The following is a 22294-nucleotide window of genomic DNA, read 5'->3' on the forward strand; positions in this document are numbered from 1 at the left end:
CTTTTTCTGTTCTTTTTTTCCTTCACCCTAGCTCCTTCTGGCTAAACAAAAACCAGAAGGTGAAAATAACTTAAAAGAAAACCAGGCAAGATAATGAAGGCAAGAGTCTGACTTGAGGAAACCAAGTTTTGTGCCCCTTTTGTTCTCTTTCCTGTAGCCAGGGAGAGTTTTACCTTTTGCCCCTTTCTCTTTTCCACCAGCAGGGAATGAGGGCAGGGAATAACAGGCAGAGTAGAAAGTCACCACCTTGGGCTCACTGAGTGGCCATCAAGGGATAGGTGTTCAAAGAACGGGACCAGCTTCCCCTTTGCAACTCACAGTTTGGTGGGCGTACTGATCACATTTTGTTGTGGGTGGTGGTCAGATCCTAAATAGTCCAGAGGGGGATGGCTGTGGAGCAGTAATGGTCAGTTTTTGACCATTTGGATCTTTTAATTTCCTTGGAGAGTAACAGAAGCAGGTACTCATCCTCATAAGGTATTCTGTGGCTGCTGTCTGTCCCCACCACTCCCAATTCAGAGCCTGACCAACCCTACTTAGCAGGAGCATTCTCAACCCCCACCCATCTCTGTCCAACTTCCTTTGTCCCCCTTGCTCCTTCCTTCCTTTAAACAAGCAATCTCCTTCAGGGATTCTCTCAGAGCCCCTTTTCCTTGCTTGATATCTGGAGCTTACCCAGTCTCAAATGCTACAGGCAGCTCTGGTAAAGCTCTAAGTTCAAAAGAGAGAAAATAAGCCAACCAGGCAGCAGGACTTTTTTTTTTTCCCCCTTTCCTTTCCTCCTTCTCCTCCTCCTTCTTTTTCTTCCTTCCTCTCTTTCTTTTTTACTTTTTTTTTTTTTTTTTAACAAGCCCTCCTCTGACCAATCCTTCAAAATCATGGGCAGCCTTGGCAGCAGTAGATCTGAGCATGTTCTCAACCCATGATCAAGCTGCGGGTTTTCTTTCCCATGTGAGGGCTGGTATTTTGGGGTCGTTGTTTGTTTGTTTGTTTGTTTTTGTTTTTGCTTTTCCTTTTGAAAACCCACCTTTGTTTCTCATTCCCTAAAAGGTCTCCCCACCGTCCCCCCCACTGCCCCATCAGTTGCCAGGCACTTAATACCGCTCAGTAGATATCTCACACAGAAGGTTTTTGTATTCCAAGTGAATTTAAATCCAAAGACAGTATCATTAGTAAAACATCTTGTTTTCAAAAGTCTGAACCATCTTCCTAATCCTTAGGTTTCCTTTCTATATTTTCCAAAATTAAGCAATGATTTAAACATGTTTTTTGTGTCTCCATTATCATATATGCAGTTAAATAGGGCTTTTTTCCCCTTTTATACTGAGCTACACAAGGGCCTGCTATAAATTATGAAGTCAGTTTCAGAGTTTGCTCCGACCACAGTGCTGTGTTTACATTCCTTCCGAGGCAGCCGGCATGGTCGTAATTTATATCCTAAACACTTGAACGTAACTTGTTTATACAGAGAATGACAGGACCTCAAAGACAAAAACGCTGAGTCTCTTGGGGTGACGGCTTTGGAAATGCTAGCGCGCCTCCTAGTGGTGCAAGTAGACACCAGCACGCAGTAATTCATGGTTGTTTCGAGCTGTGTAAGAGCTTGACCCATTTTAGGGTGCTTTTCCACATCTCTATAATGTGGAGGTGTTGATCCTATTTACAGATGTGTAGTAGGTCATGACTATCAAGGATTCAATCTATGCTTTCTGATTTTGGTTCATTTCACATCTTTCTTTTTTAAAGTAAGCTCTGTGCCCAATGTGGGACTTGAACTCATGATTCTGATATCGAGTCCCATGCTCTAGTACTGAGCCAACCAGGCTGCCCCCATTTCACTTCTTTTAAAGCCGACATCGCATATGAGAACTTCCATCAACATTGCAGACATAGGTACAATGACAGTCTTCACTCTGAACCAGAATAACTTGAAGGGCTTCATAAACAGACTGCTGCCCGCCACCCACCCCCACCCCCACCCACCGGTGTTTTACTCTGTCTGGGGAAGGGCTTAAAAGGTTCTAGTCCTAATAAGTCCGCAAGTGATGCTGATGATGTTGGTCCAGGGACCACACTTTAACAACCACAGGTTTAGAAAAACAGACTGAATTACAGATACAGGTTCAGATGTGTGGGTGTTGAGGCTAGTCCCTTAATTAGTTAAGGAAAGATCTAAAGGCTTTTTTTCTTTTTTTAGTAGTTTGTTCACCCAAATAGTTCTGTGATTGATTACAGGGAAAATACAACGCCTAATTTTGAGCCCTGCACCTGAAAATACAGCCTGAAAATACACCCAAAGTGATAAGTTCTCTTGTTTTATTCTAATAAACTTTGCAAAGACAAGTCAGGTGGAATTATTAAGGTCTACATGCCTTGGTGGAGCAATAAGTCTAGGGACTTACACACAGCATGATATTGGATTTTCCAGATGGAAGGAGGTGGTGCAGTCACCAAACAGGAAAAGATATCCTTTATTAGTTATAAAATCTTTTAAGGGTGGAACATAGAGAAGGCAAAGAAAGGAAGTTGTGATCTCCGCATGTAGAAATAGTGGTTACTAAATATAAATCAGGTGGAACCATGAGGAGTGGATCGAGAGAAGAGAGAGACAGAGGGAGAGAGAGAGAGATGGAGGGAGATAGAGGGAGAGGGAGGAAATAGGAGGGTAGAAGGGAGAGGAGGAGGAGGGGGAAGAAGGAGGGAGGGAAGGAGACAGAGTCTGGAAAGAGACAGACAGAGATCTGGAGAGCAAGAGTCTCTGAAAAATATTTCATGAATCCCTGTACCAAAGCTAGCAGAGCAGGCTTTGGAGCTGGATTCTCATCCTCGGAGGTAACTATTATCTGTCCAAATCTGCAATGCCAAGACAGTGACTGAAAGGCCCACGTACTTGTTTTACTTGGCTTCTGCCCGGATTCTGGGGAAGTAAGTGAGTTCTCTCATTGCGCACGCTCAAGTTTTCTGAACTGCTACCACAACTTCTAGAGAATTTAAGGAGAATAATCTTGAATTACATTTTAGAAAGTGGGAGTCTGATTTTTGGGAAAAATTTTCAGGTGCACTATACAGTTATGTCACTGTATAGTGTGAAATGGAATTAGCACATCCCTCCCAAAGGAAGAACTGTCTGGTGGATTCACATACACCTAATTACTGTGCATAATGGTGATTAATTCAAAATGGGCACCAACTTATTTAGAATGGAAATATATTTTCATGTGTTTTATCGGAACGGAAATACATTTTACCAAACCTGCCTCTAAGAAACACTATATGAGCAAGGAAAAACACTACAGATGTAGACATTGGGCCAGAGAGGGCCACAGCACAAGGATGTCTAGATCATTTGGGGAAAAAAATGAAAGTCCTGAAAGTCCTTTTGGAGTTCAGAATGCCCTGAGCCCACTGCAATCTGACTGATAAATATTCAGCTTTCCAGTTTCTGGGAGACATGACCATCCCAGTGCCGATTCGCCAGTCCTCTTGGCATAAGTGTCTGCAGGAAAGGGAGAGGGGAGGTCTGGGGGCAGCACGGAGGCTCTGTCCCCAATGACATTCCCTCTTAAAGTATCACATCTTACTCTTCCAGCTTGAGAGCTGCTCCTACAGATGGGAGAGCCAAGGAGCCTCTGCCAGAGCCAGTCAGTGGCTTGGTCCCCCAGACCGTACCATGTCACACCTCCAGTAACTGACAGAGCACCTCCAGCACCCCAGACTGCTTTGCATTAGATTGAGTTGGGCTCCAGAGTGTGTGGGGAGAGGAGGACTTTCTCCGTCTCCCTCTCCCTCTCCTTCATCATTGGGACTGTCATTTCATCTCCTACTCCCTGAAAGCAGTCCCTCATCTGCAGACAAAATAATTAATCTCTCATCACTGGGGCCTCTAGCTACTATCATTTGGACTTTATCTGGGACTTCCCACTCCCATTTCCTAAGTACTTCCCCGTGGTACCCCTCCCATGTCCCAGGAGGCTGTCTTTGTCACCCTCACTTTGTTTGTAGAGAAGATGGAGGCTTGGCCCAGGAGCAGTGTCTGGCAGTGGGCTCAGGAGGCAGCTGGTATGTGTCCCCTCTGCTCGGAGGCCCTGTCCATGTGCAGAGCCTCACACTCGGCTCTGTCTCCATGATCTCATGTCATCTAGGCTCCCCTTACTTAATCTATTCACCTCAGAACTAACCAGACGGAGGTAACCTTAAATCATGGTGTGTGTTTATGGGGTTGGGGGGACATAGTGGATGAGCCAGAAGATGATCTAGGCCAAGGGCTAATCTTCAAAGTGAAGGAAAGAAACTCCTATTAGGAAAGAACTGCTTTACTTGATTGAAACACAAGGTAACTAGGCCAGTATTTGGTTTCTGAATAGGGACTCCAAAGATATCAAATCAGCTAACATGCTCCCATTTTGAGGGCCCGCAGTTACTTGAAGAGGCATTTGCACACACTATAGGGCATCACTGCCCAAGTGCATGGTAGAGGGACATGGGCAGCTTTGAAAACCACCCATGGCCATCCCACTGCCTACCCAGCCAGCTGAGTTGGCTCCTTGGAAGGGGTCCTGGGCCTCAGGGTTCTTAAAAGTTCCCCAACAGTGCTTCTACCTCTTAGGCCAAGACTGAGAACCATGAATGAACATTATCTTATTTATGTTCTACAGAAATCTTTTGAGGAAAGTGTTACCGACATAAGCTTGCTGGTTTGCAGGTGAGAAAAGGCTGCCCCAGCTGTTTAGCTGGTGTCCTCACTAGTTTCTCTGTCAGTAAAGCATGTGGCCTACACCTTGGCATCTATCATGCCACCTGGACAGCTTTGGCAAATCACTTCTCTGCATTCTTTCAGCTGGTGATACCCAACCTTGCTCCACACGTCACACAGACTCTCTGGGTGGGACTGAAACCTCAGGAGCCTTGAAATCTGCACAGGTGAAGCCCCAGCTCTATCCTCCTGTAGGCTAGGCAGAATGGCAGTCTGTCCTCAAAGTCTTCCTTTGTGGTCAGGGCAGGAAGGAAGGTATAACCCAGCACGGCCATCAGATGTAACTTACTAAGGTTCTTTCCAGGAGAAAAGTTGAGTTAAGGGAAGGCACAGGGTGAAAGAACATGGACATTGGTTGGGGGAAGACACCAGGTCCCTGGGTTTATCACCCAGACGTCCTAAGCACTGTGAAACATTGCGGTGATGCTTTCCACAGGGCAGTCGTCAATATTCTAATTGGATGGTGGTAGTGTCGGTAATGATGCAGGGGCCCCAGCCCTGGCCCCAGCCCCGGCCCCAGCCGCGGCCCCAGTTCCATCAATATTGTCAGGTAGGAGACATCCTGCCTTGTGTGTAGGGAAGAGGCCAAGAACATCAGAGCCATTGCTTAAAGAAAAATAACACGAGCAGACATGCACACAAACACAGAGGCACTCGCAGACACATACATACACCAACACACTCACACACACAATCTTCTATTCAGTTGTGCTCTAATGCCCAGTAAGGAAAGGCTGACATCTTTCACACCTGCCATCTTTCCAAATCTCCAAATTCACTGCAACTGTGTAAAATTCACCTTTAGAGGTTTTGTTTGTTTGTTTGTTTTTCTAATGGTGGGACTTTCTTTACCCTCCTCTAATTCTAGAAATGTAAAGACAGCTGGTTTTAAATTAAATGGTGGCTTTTGTTTTCAGAAAAACTCAGCCCCTCTAGCCCACCCCAGCCATAGACAAGACTACTGGCTGGAAGCAGGGCAGAGTGTGAAGTTGTCCAAGACATGCACAACAGAGCAGTACCACAATGACGTATGGCTACTGATGGCATGGCGCTACGAGGGTGCTTGTGGGCAACAGCCATACCCTTTTCCTCGGGATGATCCCTTCTTTACAGGCAAATCCCAGGTCTCTAAAGGAACCAGACAGATGACCAGGAAATCCTCAATCTAGATGTGAATGAACCAATGAATGTCCAAGCCAGGAACACACTAAGGATGATGCACCAGCTTTGAGTCTTCCCTAGCAGAGAAATAGCAAATGAATGACCATGAACAGTCCACTCCAAGCTGTAGGGGAGAAACCCTTTCCTTTATTGTGTCCTGAAAATATCTCCTGCAGAGAGTACGTAGGCTCAAGAAAATGTCTCCCCACTTTTAATCCCACAAGTCTCTTCCAAGCAGCACACCCCGTTCCGTGAGCAGAGATGTCCGAGGCTGGCAGAGCTGGCTTTGCTGACATTTTAGCCCTGCCGCTCACTGCATTCCTTCAGTGGTGGTGCCTCCGTTTCCTAAACTGGCCAAGGGGGTTACTGACACCAACCTTAAATATTTGATGGGATCATTAAGAGCTACAAAATAGTTAGTTCCTGGCACAATGCAGTGGTCAAGACACAGTTCTTCAGTTTTCTGCAAAAGTAGAAGCAGGACATGGTAAAGCTGCAAAAAGCCTGATGTCATTTCATGTATGAACCAAGTCCCAACTAAATCCTAGGCAGAGGGAGGAGAAAGGTTACTGTTATCAGGGTATGCAGAGGGAGGAATTGAGGCACAGGTTAGTTAGAAGTGTAATTTTGCTAAGGCTGTCATAAATGGGTGATTAAAACAGCAGGAGTTTTTTGTTTTGTTTTTGTTTTTTTCTTTTCTCTCAGTCTCTGAAGCCAAAAGTCCAAAATCAAGGTGTCAGCAGGGATGGCTTCTTCTGAAGCCTCTCACCTTGGCTTGTAGATGGCCATCTCCTTCTTGTGTCTTCATGTCATCTTCTCTATGTGTGTGTCTGCCTCTGTGCCCAAATCTCCCTTTACATAAGGACACCAGTCATATTGGATTTGCACCCACCCTGATGACCTCACTTTAACTTGATGACCTCTGTAAAGACCCTATCTCCATATTAGGCCACTGGGAGTTAGGGCTCTAACATGTCTTTTTTGGGGGAACACAATTCAACCCATTACAATTATAAACCAAGCTCACAGCTGGACAGAATACATTTGATTTATTAAGGTCCCCCACACAGGGCTTTCTCCATTGTCCAAGAAAATTTAGAATAAATAAGCTCTCTTGAAGAATGCTTATGACAGTTGGGCCATTGAAGTCCCTCCTTTCAGCCCCTTGAGTGCTGAGTGGACTGGATGCTAAACTTTGTTTCCTTCAGCTAGAGGATACTCTGAAGTGGGTGTGTAGAAGAGCCCTAGCTCCTGGCTAATCTTAATTTTTTCGGAAAAAGCCTCCAAAGTACTACTCCACAAGTCCCTGGGAGGGGCTGGGGTTGGCCCTGAAACTGTATCGGACATTGGCCCTGCAAGGATCACACCTCCCAAAAGAGAAGGAAGACCAGCAAAAAGATTTTTTTTTCCCTTTTTGAACTGGAGAAGAACTAGTATTTTATTAAAATTGGTGTTATGAACATTGGGAGTTAATGAGAAACAGCTCTCTGTAGGGTTACTGGATGTTCAGGTTCTCTGCTAATCAGCATGCAAAATTTATAAATCCTTAAAATAGTCTTATAGGGTTTGTATTATTACTAAACCCATTTCCTAGATGAGCAAACTCATTCACCAGTACAAAGCTAGCAACTGGGAGGGCGGAAACCCCAACCCAAATCCATCTGACCACACGTGTCTGTATTGGGCAACTGGAAAAGGATGGGATAGCACTACAGTGGGGGAGACTTTGTTGAAGGGCAGGGATGCCCAGCATTCCAGGGTGTCCACATCGTCTACCCTAGCGATTCACAAGATGTCATGACCTTTGTCCAGGAAGATCATAAATCGCACGAGGCACAGCTGAAACCATGGCAGACATCACCCTTCCTCAACCCACGTGAAGAAACAGACCATTGAGGAGGTCAGGCAAAGGCAGCGGGACATCCAGGAGTCCTACCCTTTCCTGTAAGGGCCCAGCTGAAAACCCGCCACGCAGAGACAGCCCCCAGAGCTCACACCCTCGGCAGAAGTGTTGATTCCCTGGGATCCCACACAGAGCAGTCTGATCTGCCCTCTGGCCAACTTCCCACCCTGGGTATAAGCTGGTTCTGCCCAAAAGAAAGTAGGGTTCCCAGTCCTGGCCAGAGGCGGGTTGGGAGATGTGTTCCAGTATGAAAAGGGACTTCAGGGAAGCGTGGAGTAGAGGAGAGCCAAACTTCGATGTAAGGATTCAAAGTCTATTCCCACTGGCTCGTTGCCACTGACATCTCCTCCAGGGAATTGAAAGTCCCCTAAATGCTCAGGGGTCACAAGGTCTGTCCTCAGAGGGAGGCGGGGGAGAGGGAGCATAGCCCGGCACTTGCTGGAGCTGCAGTTTCCTGTCCTTCCATCTGCCTTCTGAAGCCCAGATTGTCTCTCAAGCTAGCTCTCCCGATAGTTCTTTGTTTCTCAGACCATAGCGGAGGCTGAGTCATTGAGGGATTTTAATTTGGAAAACAAGATTACCAAAGAAAGAAAGAAAGAAACCACGATTCTATTAACAATTATGTGCAGAACAAGACCAAAGTTACAACTTTCCTTTTTTTCCCCCCTCCAAATTCAGTGCTGACATTAGATGAGGCTTTTCAGAATTTCAAAGCAGGCTCCGTTCTCATAGAACCAGAGGCGACGGCAAAAAGAGCAGAAAGTTTGGTTCTAGAACTCTTATTTCCTTTAATGTCAAAGCCCAGATGAAAATGAGAAATCTGATTTAACTGTTGGGGCCAGGAAAGAGCACGAGGAGGCTTTTTAGAAGGAACCAGGGCACAGGGATACTCTCTGAGAAAAAGACACATAAACCCTGAAAGCAAATGTCAGTGGGGGATAAAAAATAAAAAAAAATAAAAAAAATAAAAAAACCTGATAAGCTTGTTCAAACCCTCAAGGCCACCCTGGCTTGTTATTTTGGACCCTGGAGGAAGGGTGGGACATCAGGACCCTCATCTGACTGTGACTCGAAGACCACCCTGCATTCTTGCCTCTGCAGTTTTAAAAGCAGCCCCTGCATCTCAGGGCAGAAGCTCAGCACGGGGTGAGCTTTGTTGTCCTGTCTTCCTGCCAGTCCTCTCCGAGCTGAGCTGCCTCTGTCATTGCCTTGTTTGATATTCTCAAATCCGGCCTGAGGCAGATGATGGGGCCACAGGAGGAGAATCCTTCAGGGTGTCTTGTTTGGTTTGGAAATATTTAAATGTCTGCTGCATTTCCTCAGAGAGGGGAAAAGTCAGGGCCTGTGGGAGAGCCCTGCACTCTGGCCGCAGCCCTGCAGGGACCCCAGCTCCTCTGCCCCTGACCTGGGACTGAAACCCCGGGGGGGCCCCCCCTACATTTCCACCCTGAGCACCATGAGAAACTCAAGACCATCCAGACATTCCCCACAACCTGTTTACAGTCAAGTGACTCAGCCCGTCACTCTTTTCAAGCCAATGTAGCAATTGTCCATGATTACAGAAACCTTCTCTGCTCCTGGAAAAATCGCCAACACATTATTAACCTAGGCAATGAGACACATGTTTTCCATAGATTTAACTGCTAGTGGTCACCGCAGATGAACAGAGCCCTTTAGGAGGAAGAGCGTGTAATTAAGATATAATCTATTCTGCTTTGTAATATATGAAGCAGTAAATGGCTACGAAGACTGATTAAATTCTGCAGCTTCCCTTTGGCACGTAAGCACCCTCGAAGCTGGTGGAACCCTGTGTGCTGTAAAGGTGGCACTGACTTCACAGCCTGCCTCCTCCTGGGGTTCTGGGAGCGCAGTAGTGGTCCATCTGAGACTCAGACTAACACCCATCTCAGGAACACAGCAAGATTGACAGAGCGACGTGGGAAAGCAGGATATGATACTGATTAACTGATACGGAGCAGGCTTTGCTCAGTCAAAATATTGATGGAGGCAAGGACTTGTGGTAAAAGGAGATTTGATTGTGTAAACACACAGCTCACCATCGAGGCTCCCAGCATTAGGCTCACTGCCTGCCTTTCAGGGATAAAAAGCACAACGTGGTTTTTTTCATGTTGTCAGGAGTCTTTTGAGGCCTGCCTTTGATAGGTTAAAAAAACTGAACACTTTTTACTTTATACCACTCCACATGAGGGGAAAATTCAGGCATTTCCCGTGGCTCTGTGCAGAGTGGATGTGGCCTGTGGCTAAGTTGTCCAGGTAGCTGGACCGGCACCTCATGTGCAATGTAGAGTCTGCACCAAGGCTCTTGCCAGAGAATCTAACCTTAATCTCTCTGCTGTTCGAGTCTTATCGAAAGCTCATTTTTAAGAAAGAGCATTCATGAGAGATTACCCAAAGATATGCAGTCCATCTGACCTACATTCCATCCTAAGTGCACAAGCCCGGCCAAGAGCAAAGGATTTAGGAAAGAACGTGGGACTCCCATCAAGTTGCCCCTGTGAATGGCACTTGGGTGTTAGCCTGAAGCCCACAATGGGGGATATTAGAACGAGCAGTGATTTGATTCTCATTGGTTTATTTATTGGGAAGGTTGTTAAGGACACTTTCCGTTTCTTCTGGGCATCCTGTAAACACCCATTTGCTTCTAACTTATGAACTTCAAATCATGTAAGTGATCACATCTCACTCTTGTCTCTGGTCACAGAAAACTTTCTGAACTCAGCCCCCACCCCCTCACCCCACCATGACTCTAGAGCTCTCCTTGGTAAGCCTCTTGCTTGCTGGGCCTGCGTGCCTTCCCTCGCCCCCGACTTCCTCTCTTCTGTTAAATATATCTCTGCAAGCTGCCTCAACCTTTCTTTTTTCCCCTCCTTATCTTGGAATGCTTTTGATTCAATTTTTAGTTTTTGATTTTTTTTTATTTTAAATTTTACTCTATTTTTTAACGACCACATGCACATCACAGATGTGCAATAGGGTCACTAATCTAGAGGCAATCTACCCCTCTGTGTCAGAAACAGTCCGTCTTCACTCTCTGTGTGTCTCAGAGATAGTCTGCACATGCACTACACTTGCACGTTGGAACGAATTCAACGTCTTCATTATAATTTTGATATGTACTGAAACTAAGCAAAATTTTCTCTAACTTCCCAGTGGGCTATTTCCTTTTTATTCTTATGCACTTCCTGATAAGACCTTGGAGGTCTTGCTGAAAAAAGCTGTGCATTTCCTTAAAAACACACACATGTGCACACAAACTGCTTTTTTCGTGTGTAGAAATGGGTAAAAAAAAAATTCTACCTGAACCGTTACCAAGCAAGATTCAAAATCTAGAAAGAGAGGAGAGGACCACGAGGCCAAGGAATTCCAGCAGCTGGTATCTCCTACTGTAGGTGAAGGTAGATCACAAAAGCAATTCCATCTCTGAAGGCTTAGTGAGGTTTCCAGCACCGGCAGAGGAAGTACAAGGACCTCTGTAGCCTGGTGCATCTCTTTGGGCTGCTGGCTCCCATCCTCAGGGACCCACCGAGAAGAGTGCAGTGATCTGTGTTGCTGCCTGTGTCCACGTGGTCCAACGGGAATGCGCTATGGGAGGGAAACCTCAAGTCATCGGTTTTGGAACTTCAAACACAATCTTGTGGCTTTGGATTTTCTTACAAGAATCAGAAAAGTAAATACACTTTATTTATGTGTAGAGGCAGAAACCATCGAACTGCATTATAAAATGGCAATCTCAGGAGGGTGTGGGGGTATTACAACAAGCATCATCTCTGTGCCCAGCTGGGGCTGAGCTCTGAGTCATCATGGTGACCATTCAGGTGAGCCCGGGCAGCAGTCCTCACTAAAAGCAGTCTGCCCTTTTAGAAAATAACAAACAAATCCTCTCAGGCTTGAGGAGAGAAGCGCTCTAGGGCGAACCAAGTAGCCAAGTTCTCAGGCAGGTTGACTACCTCCAAGTGGAGACAGGACACTGTTATTCTAACTGTTGTGCTTTAGAGAAAGCAGACGATCTTGTGGGGGAGCTGACCGGGGGATGTGCAAGAGACAGTATGACAAGAGCCCAAGCACCTGCAATATAGCCATCCGTTCACACAGATCAGCTCGTTCAATTTTCTTTTAGCCTTCTCAGACAGGCCTCCTGCTATTTTAGTAAAAGGACATGAGGCTAACATGGGTTAAGTGACCCATCTGAGGCCATAGGGCAGAGCACTAGAGGAATGGGAGAGGAAACCAGGCTCTGTGCTTGGATTTTGGAAGTTGCCCATTGTCCTTCAGGCATCCAGAAAGGGAACACACTTTTCCTGACTTACTTTACAAGTCCTTTCTGAGATCTTTGAAGACAAAATCTGAACCCTCTGGCAAAATTCAGAGATCTTGGGAGGTCTACAGCAGTGATTCTTAACCAGGGGCCATTTGGGGCCCCAGGGCACAGCTGGCCATTTTTGAGGATGGTTTCGGTTGTTGGGATGCCTGAGTGGCTTGGCTAGTTAAGGGTCTGCCTTTGGCTCAGGTCATGATCCCACGGTCCTGGGACCAAGTCCCAAGTTGGGCTGCTCGCTCAGCGGGGAGCCTGCTTCTCCCTATGCCTGCTGCTTTCCCCTACTTGTGCTCTGTCTCTGATAAACAAATAAAATCTTAAAAAACAAAAAAAAAAGTTTGGTTGTTACTGTGTAGGAAAGGGGAGTTGGTACTGTTGTCTAGTGAGTACAGACCAGGAATATTGCAAAATACCCTGTGTATGCAGGCCAGCCCCACAAGGAGGAATCATTTGCCCTAAGATATCACACAGATTGACAGAAGTGGAAAAACGCTGGTCTATTGGTATAAAAAAGTCAAAACTTGTAACTGATTCAACACTCTTTAAGAAGTCTTATAGATCTTTAAGGAGAGCATGCTTCTTTGTAGCCACATTGTATCCTTCTAATTAAATTTTTTGTGTCTTTAGCGCCTATCATTAAGTGGTGTTAGCTCCTATCACTGGAGATCTTATTGCCCAAATAAGTATATTCCAAGTAAAAATCTACCTAAAGAAACAGTTCATTTTGCTACAGATTTATACAATACAGTGGAGATGAGGCTTCGCAGAAATCTGGATGCCAAATGGACAGGAGAGGATATACACTATACAGGAAGAAAAAGGATGGGATACTTATGCAAGAGAGTAGGACACTTTTCAAAGGTATAATTAACATGTAAAAGTGTATGACATAATGATTTGATATTTACACACCTTATGAAATGATCACCACTATAAGTCGGGCTATCATCTGTCACCATAGAAAATTTTTACACTATTATTGACTGTATTCCTTATGCTGTACTTTATACCCCCATGTCTTATTTATTTTATAAGTGGAAGATTGTACCTCTTAATCCCTTCACTTACTTTGCCCATCCAACCCACTCTGGAAACCACCACCTTGTTTTCAGTGTTTGCGAATCTGTTTCGGGTTTCTTGTTCATTCTTTTTGCTATTTAGATTTTATATAAATAAAATCACATGATATTTCTCTTTCTCTGTTAGACTTATTTCATTCAGCATAATAGACTCTAGGTGTATCCATGTTGTCACAAATGGCAAGATTTCATTCTTTTTTATGGCTGAGTAATATTCCTGTGTGCATGTATCACATCTTCTTTATCCATTCATCAGTTGATGAACACTTAGGTTGTTTCCATATCTTGGCAATTGTAAATAATGCTGCAGTAAACATAGGGGTGCATATATCTTTTCAAATTAGTGTTTTCATTTTCTTTGGTTAAATACCCAGAAATGGAATTACTAGATCATATGATAATTCCATTTTAAGTTTTTTTTTAAAGATTTTATTTATTTATTTGACAGAGAGAGAGGTCACAAGTAGGCAGAGGGGCAGGCAGAGAGAGGGCCATGAAGCAGGCTCCCTGCTGAGCAGAGAGAGCCTGATGTGGAACTCACTGAGGTCATGACCTGAGCCGAAGGCAGAGGCTTAACCTGCTGAGCCACCCAGGTGTCCCCCATTTTAAGTTTTAAAGGAACCTCCATACTACTTTCCAGAATGGCTGCACCAATTTACATTCTCACCAACAGTGCCCCGATGTTCCCTTTCCTCCACATCCTTACCAACAATTGTTATTTTTTGTCTTTTTTTGATAATAACCATTCTGATAGGTGTGCAGTGACTTCTCATTGTGGTTTTCATTTGATCCTCAGCTCATTTGGGTTTTTTAATAGTGAGTCCTGTGATTTTTTTTAATATATTTTGAATTTTAATCCTTTGCCAGATAGATTACTTACAAATATCTTCTACCATTCAGTTGGTAGCCTTTTTGTTATGTTGATGATTTCCTTCACTGTTTTTAGTCAGGGCACTCCTTGTGCATGAAGGGTATTGACTTTGAATACATCAAAACCTCAAATGATAGCAGTTGTTAGGGACTCTTGATGAAATGATTTTCCCAGAGTTCCCTGAGTCTATCGTGGATTTTACATCACTTCCATGGCAGCTAATTTATCATCATTCCACATCTATCTCAGACACAGATGCAGCTCCCACCAGACAACCCCACAGAGGACACAAGAGGAGTCCCAGCACAGTGACGACTCATCCTCCCCCAGATGAAAAAGGAGATGTTTGTAACGTGGCTGCTTCCCCGCCTCTTCACTCCAGGGCATTCTTACATCTGGCAAGACTAGAAACCACAAGTCAAACACAGAATAATTCAACTAGCTAACAAAGAGATGATCAAGAGAGCTTTTGGCAATCTCTATTGCTATCATTTCACTTCTGTTCTTCTTTTTCCATTCTAAAATGTTTAGTAGTTCTGGAAGCACGATGACTAGAGAATATGCATCTATAGATCAATTCTTAAACAGATAGTGTAAGTTCCTCAAAAGCTACTGTTTTTTATTCATTGTCATAACAAAAGAATTGAAACAACTTTAATTAAAATTTGAAAAAGAAGCAAATCATCTGTAGTCCCACATTTTCAGAAATTTAAGCAATAGACACACAGGGAGAAAGGAGGGCAGAAGTGGACCCACAAAATGCAACAGTCACAACCTATGAAAAGCCATACTCAACTGTAGCCAGTTGTGGACAGACAAGATATGCTGATTTCCCACAAGCCCAGATTATTATGTAAAATCTCTCAGTTTTTAAATATTGACATATTTTTTTAAGCACTCTGCCAGTTAAAGAAAAACACATCTGAGTAAAATTCAAACAATAGGCCACCAGTTTGAAATCTTGGATATATAATTTTGCATCCAAACGAGGGTGAACAGAAGAAATTGGTGTGAGTTTATATATTTTTACAACTTTAATGATCATGTCATTAATAATATAATCATATTATTAAATGTACATGAAACTATATTCTCAATAATATTAATGGGCTTTAGGCCTCTGAACTTGAGAAGTCTAAAGTGGCAAAGAAAGATGTTGGTGAAACTTCTGATTTTTACCAGGAAAACATGCCTTGGTCCACCATAGTTTCTTGCATATAACTTAGAACTCATCTTTCTGAGAGAGAAATCTACTAATAATATGAGTGTGTAGCAATTGAGGATGGAACTGAGAAGATTCTGGGACAAGTAGTGAAGGCGCTCTGAGACCATAGGGCCAGGGCTCCTGCTGCCCAACACAGCTGGAAGGAACACCTTTGAAGAATCATTAAATTATTAAGAATATGAAAATTTCCTTTTCAATGCCCAATTCAAATGAACTAATTTGTAGCCCATATCATATGTGGATGTAACTGTGGAGCATTGCACACCTACTTCCGCAGAGTTTTCCATCCTTACAGGAAGCGGGGGAAAGGTTGGCCATTTCAAGCATAAACAACAGAGTGTATCTGCCATAACTTGGAATTGGAAAAAATGATGAATTTATTCATAAGTCAACTTCACTCAGGTGTTAATATTTATCTATTGCTCACTCTTGAGCATCTTAGACCCTAGAAATATAGAGATAAACAAAATTGATACTGTCCCTGCCCTCACAGAGCACATGTCCTGGTGGAGGGGACATAAAATAAATACAAGTATCCAAATGCTCATATAATTGTAAAAAAGTGGCAAATGTAATGAAGGCATTACAAAGCCCCTGCAGGGGTGCCTGGGTGACACCTGCATTAAGCATCTGCCTTTGGCTCAGGTCATGATCCCAGGGTCCTGGGATTGAGCCCCGCATCGGGCTCCCTGCTCAGTGGAAAGCCTGCTTCTCCCTCTCCCACTCCCCCTGCTTGTGTTCCCTCTCTCTCTATATCTCTCTCTGTCAAATAAATAAATAAATCTTATAAAATAAAATAAAATGCTCCTGCAAAAGTGCTTGTGTGTCCTGTCTTGTGTAAGCAATCTGAAAATCAATGGGCGGGGCAACACAACCATCTACTGGGGCTATGATGGGCACTAATCCACAGCCCAGAATTCTCGCCTGAAGCTCTTCAGGCAGCAAACCTTGAAAGTATGGAGGTGAAAAGTATTATGTGAATTGCTTAGATGCTGTCATTAAAATTACACTATTATGTCTTTGAAAGAAGTAACTCATTACCACAGGAACACAGAACAAGGGTACCCTAATCAGATCATATGAGGGGCAACCATTTTTCATAGCAATAAGCTTGTACATCAATGGCTAGAGGCAGAGTCACTTTTGCTGCTGGCCCTGGTAAACCCAAATGTAGACTGGTATTTTACCACTAGTCCCTGAAGGATACCGTGAAGACCATCCCCCACCCCAGACTCACTCAAGGATGAGGAAACCTCCATCCAACCCCCAGACGATTTATTAAGTATCTGCTCTTCTGAAGCAATTTCCTCTTGAGCTTATGACCCACCATCACCAAAAATGATTTGCTATTGAGGACATACAGACAACCAACCCTTGATTGTAAAACATGAGCATCTCCAAATAAAGATTTATTTTTGTTTCCTGCTGTGCAAGCTTTGAGTAAGAGATTGCCAATGAGATGTTGCAGAGTGTGTGACCAGCAGAGCCCCAAGGCTGACTCCAGTCATGAGAAGGACTAAAATTCAAACTTCTTCCTATAATTCCCTTCTGACTACTTTATGAACGGAGGTGAGAATCAGGCTGTGTGGTTTTCATAGGCAATACGGATCTTAAATAAGAATCTGGCTATGCTTCCTCCCTCAGCTGTTTGCCAATCACAATATGGTTCTAGCAAGGCTGCCAGAAAAGAAGCAAATTAGCATTTCTTGTGCTCCTTCTCAAGACCCACAGTCCAGCTGATGGAGCAAGAGGGCCAAGTGTAAGAGTAAAACACTGACAGCTGCTTTCATTGATTTGCATGCATGTCTTGAACGTCAACAGTGTGTAGGTCCTTTCCACACATCTGCATGGAAGCGGGTGTCCTTGTTTCCTCATCATTACAATAGGGATAAGACATGCTTTATGAAGATTAGATAAGATCATTCAGGTCAAATATTTCAAACAGATCCTGGCACATAGTTAATGCTAAATAAACTTAGCCAGGAGTACGATTTCCTGCTCACCTTCCACTGACTAGTCATTTACCATTTCTGGCCCCTCCACCTCAAAAGCAGAAATTGGCCAGGTGACCTAAATTTCTTCCTGACTTTATAACTCAATAATACCAGAAAATACTACTTCAATGGCTTTCAGAACAGAAATCTCTTGAAATCCCAGGAAAGGATTTCAAGTTCCTGAATAAAATGGGGGAGTGTGGTTCAAACAACCTCATGTGAATGCCAAGATGTGTTGCAAACTCAGACTCCTGTGGGATCATAAAGTGGCTTGGCTGATGGAGGTGACGGAAACTGTGTACTGGTCCTACATTCACCAGGGAAGAAATAACGAACAATTCACAAGCTATAGTATTTATATAGATAATTTTTGTCTTTATAATAATGACTATGGTCGAATATTTATTTGTGTTAGGTCCCATATTGGGTATTTCATATACATTTTCTTTTATCTTCCCATTGACCCCATCAGATAGATTTTTATAGGTAAGAAAACAAGCCTCAGAAAGGGCAAGTAACTTGCCCAGGACACAGAGCTATTATCTCCATTCTCAGTGGTGCAGCCTGGAATTACACCCAAGTGTATGAAGCTTTGAAGCCCACTCTCTTTTCACCGTGTTATGCACCCCAAGTATTTCTTGAATGTTTTTACAGGAGGAAATTTTATTAGTGTGCATGAGAAACAACAGTACCCCGGCCACATTCATTGGCCAGCCTCAGGGAGTGTGTGTGGGTAAGGGATGCTGCAGGAACGACATGAACTGCACAGCCTCCCTGGACCAGGTCAGAGAGGCAGCTGGGGTCAGCAGGGACACGACAATTTTGGGGGGAGTTATTGTCCATTGTGGTAAACAGGAAGGCCGTTGATGCTGACTATACAATGAAGAAAAGCCACTCTCAAATTTCTACCCCATGTGGCTTCTCATGGTTGGAAAAAACCAAGCCTGCCAATATCATCCACCACCAAAGAGAAAGGAGCCCCGAGGCCTTGGAAGATGGACCACCCGTGAGAAGTCTAATCAGGATCAGGCTTCCCAGCACTGAGGAGAACGGGGTGCATCGCGATGAGAAAGTCACCACCGTGAAATGCCTTCCAAACCTCCCCTCTACGCAAAGCCCAAGTCAACTGCTCTAGCAGGGAGAGGGCTGTCTGAGGGCATTCCACATGGGTCTCACCCCAGTTACACTCAGGGAAACTCCACCCAAAGCATGAAGCATAGTATCTTCTCTTCACTCAAAATACAGCATTCCTTCTCAAATCCCCAGCTTCCAGCTCTGCACCAACACTAACTCATTCTCCCAGCCCAGAGTCATCAGTCCACTTCTCTATGAACACCTAAATGGCCCTTACAGACCCTTACCAAGTCTGTAGCTGACACTGCTTCCATGCAGAGGCAGGGGTTAACAGCTGGTTTTTACAGATGACCCAAGTGAGATTTAGAGAAGTAACGAATCTGCACCTGGCCAATGGCCACCGAACGAGACCATGGTAGGGTTAGGCTTCGGCTTCCAGATCATGTTCTGCTGTCTCACTTTTATACCAAGGGAGAACAGATACAAACATGTGAAAAGCTAAACAAACAAACAAAAAGAATCCAAAGAAGCCTAACCCAGGGCTTCTCTGAAATGCCCATGAGGCATCCAGTATCAGATGGAATTGGGGGACTAGAGTGGCAGCAGGTCATTTCAAGGGTTTGCTTTTCATTTAAAGATGCATTTGCATTTTATTTACATATTCATTTGTATCTAAATATACATTTACATATAATATGTAAAGGAATGACATGGCTGTGTACCAATAAAACTTTATTTACAAAAGTTCTTTGTTCCTCCCTATCCCTCCTGCTCCTGTGGACAGCTTTCTAGGGCTCCTTCTGATACTGCCTACCCTGTCCATTCCCAGCAATATTCTCCAATGCTCAAAGTCCCAGCACCTCTGCCTTCTGTGGGGATCTCCATAGTTTCACTCTCTTCACTCCTGCTCTATCTCATTATTATCATTTCTCATTCTGCTCACCAGCTCTTTCCTCATGCTCCTCTCTACCTCCATCCTTACATGGATACTTCCCCTTGGGCATTTCCTTCATGAGCCCCAAGCATCCATGTGGCAGTTAAGTTTTATTGTCTATGTGCCACACATCACATAGGTTAGCATGAGAATCCTCCCTCATGGTTTCTCCCAGTGACAACTTGGTCTCAACTAGCCTGGTAAGCAAGTTGATTGCGAGAACATATTTTACATTTTCTAAATTTTTACATTTTCTAAATACAAACTTTCGAGCACAGATTTAAATGGTATCATTTGAAGGGCTTGTTGGCTTCTAGAATAGGGGTTGGCAAGCTTTTTCTGTAAAGGGCCCAATATTAAGTATTTCAGCTTTGCAAGTTGTATGGTCTCTGTCACAACTACCCAACTTTGCTACTGGAGAAGGAAAGCGGCCTTATATAATATGTAAATGAATGGCATGACTGTGTACCAATAAAACTTTATTTACAAAAGTGAGCTGTAGTTCTCCCACCTCTACTCAGAAGTGGAGATCCTTGACTGGGACCCTTCAAATGTGGATTGCTGATTAGGACACTTCGAAAGTTAACTCACATTCCATCAGACATTGTTTTCAGGTGTACCCATATCACAACATAGTGAAGTATATTAGGGATATAAAAGATAGTATGGCAATACTTACCATACTTAGGCTATTAAAAGCTAACATCCATTGAGCATTCGTCATATGCTAGGGAGAGCACCTTAGAATATTTATTGTTTAAAGCCACACAAGAACCATCATAAGCATTACTATTGTTATTACTATTTTATGGATGAGAAAGCTGAAGCTCAAGAGGGGACAACTGATCAACCTTATAATCAGGGTTATAAGAGGGGTCACCACAGACAGATGGGCTCCAGAACCCACATTTAGGCTACCTCCAAGTGGCAGATTGCAGATCAGGGTCTGACTCTTTGTGTCACCACAGAGCAGCTGCATGAGTCTGGGCATAGCACACTTAGCCTCAGTTTCCTATTCTTCAAAATGGGGATGATCATTGCTCCTTTTGGGGGCTTTTGAGTGTATTTTTAAAAAGATTTTATTTATTTATTTGATAGAGAGAGAACACAAGAAGAGGGAGCTGCAAGCAGAGGGAGAGGGAGAAATAAGTTCCCTGCTGAGCAGAGACCCTGCTGTAGGCCTGAGTCTCAGGACTCCAGGATTATGACCTGAGCCAAAGGCAGATGCTTAAATAAATAAGCCACCCAGGAACCCCTGGCTTTTGAGTATATTATATAACATGTGTGAAAATGTCCACTACAAGGGCACCTGGGTGGCTCAGCCATTAAACAGCTGCCTTGGGCTCGGGCCATGATCCCAAGGTCCTGGGATCCAGCCCTGTATCAGGATCCCTGCTCTGTGGGAAGCCTCCTTCTCCTTCTACCTGTTTGTGTTCCCTCTCTTGCTGTGTCTCTCTCTGTCAAATAAATAAATAAAATCTTAAAAGAAAAAAAAAAAAAGAAAGAAAAGAAAATGTCCATTACAGAGTCAGGCAACTGGTGCAAAGTACAACCTAATTGAAATGAAATATGCAACTCAATGGCTTCTGGTATACTCACAGAATTGTGCAATCATCACCATAATCCATTTTAGAACATCGTCATCACCCCAAATAGAAACCCTGTACCCATTAGCAGTCACTCCTCATTCTACCTCAATACCCATACAACAGCACCAGGCAACCATGAATCTACTTTCCGTTTCTATGGATTTGTCTATTCTGGCCCATTTCACTTAAGTGGAATCATATAATATAAAGAATTTTGTGTCTGCCCTCTCTTAGTTAGCATAATATTTTCAAGACTCATTTATGTTGCAATTTGTATTAGTACTTCATTTCTTTTATTGCCAAATAATATTTTATTGTGTGCATTACTACTGTATTAATTTATCCATTCATCAGATGTTGGACATTTGGGTTATTTTCACTTAATTGGCTGATATTAACAATGCTGCTATGAATATTCATGCACAATAGAAAAATATACATTTATACAATATATGATATAAAAATATACAGTTTTATTTCTCTTCAGTTATGCTCAGGAGTGGAATTTCTGGATCATGTGGTTATTCTATGTTTAACCTTTCAAGGAACTGCCTAAAGGTTTTCAAAAGAGGCCATACCATGTTGCATTCTCACCAGCAATGCATGAGGTTCTGATTTCTCCATATCCTTGTCAACACTTGTTATTATGTATATCTTGATTTATAGCCATCCTACTGTGTGTGAAGTATTATCTCATTGTGCTTTTGACTTACATTTCCCTAATGGCTAGTGAAGTTGAGCATCTTTTCCTGTCCTTATTGGATATTGCCATGTCTTCTTTAGCAAGTACTTATTCAGATCTTCTGTGCATTTTCAACTGAGCAATCTTATTATTAAGCTGTTTTTTATATATTTTGGCCATAAGATCCTTATTAAATGCATGGTTTGAAGATATTTTCTCCTATTCTGTGGACTGGCTTTTCACTTTCTTGAATGTTATCACTTGTGGCACAAAAGTTTTACATTTTAATGAGGTCTAATTATTTTACCTTTTCTCACTTGTGCTTTTGGTGTCAAGTCTAAAAAGGGTTTGCCTAAACCAAAAATGAAAGTCTCCTAAGGATTTTATAAGTCTAACTCTTACATTTAGCTCTTTGATCCATTTGACTTTATTTTTGTATATGCTGTTAAGTAGGGAGTCTAACTTCAATCTTCCACACATTCAATGCAAAGTTCTTTCCCTCATCAAACGGTCTTGGTGCCCTTGTTGAAAATCAGTTGCCACAAATGTAAGGACTTATTTCTGGATTCTCAGCTCTGTTCCATGGATCTACAAATTTGTTTTCCTACCAGTACTACACTGCTCTGATTATTGTAGCTTTCTGTTTTGAAATCAGGAAATTTGAATCCTCCAACTGTGTTTTTATTTTTCCAA

The sequence above is a fragment of the Mustela nivalis genome, assembly GCF_964662115.1.
Source record: "Mustela nivalis genome assembly, chromosome: 5".
Taxonomy (NCBI): domain Eukaryota; kingdom Metazoa; phylum Chordata; class Mammalia; order Carnivora; family Mustelidae; genus Mustela; species Mustela nivalis.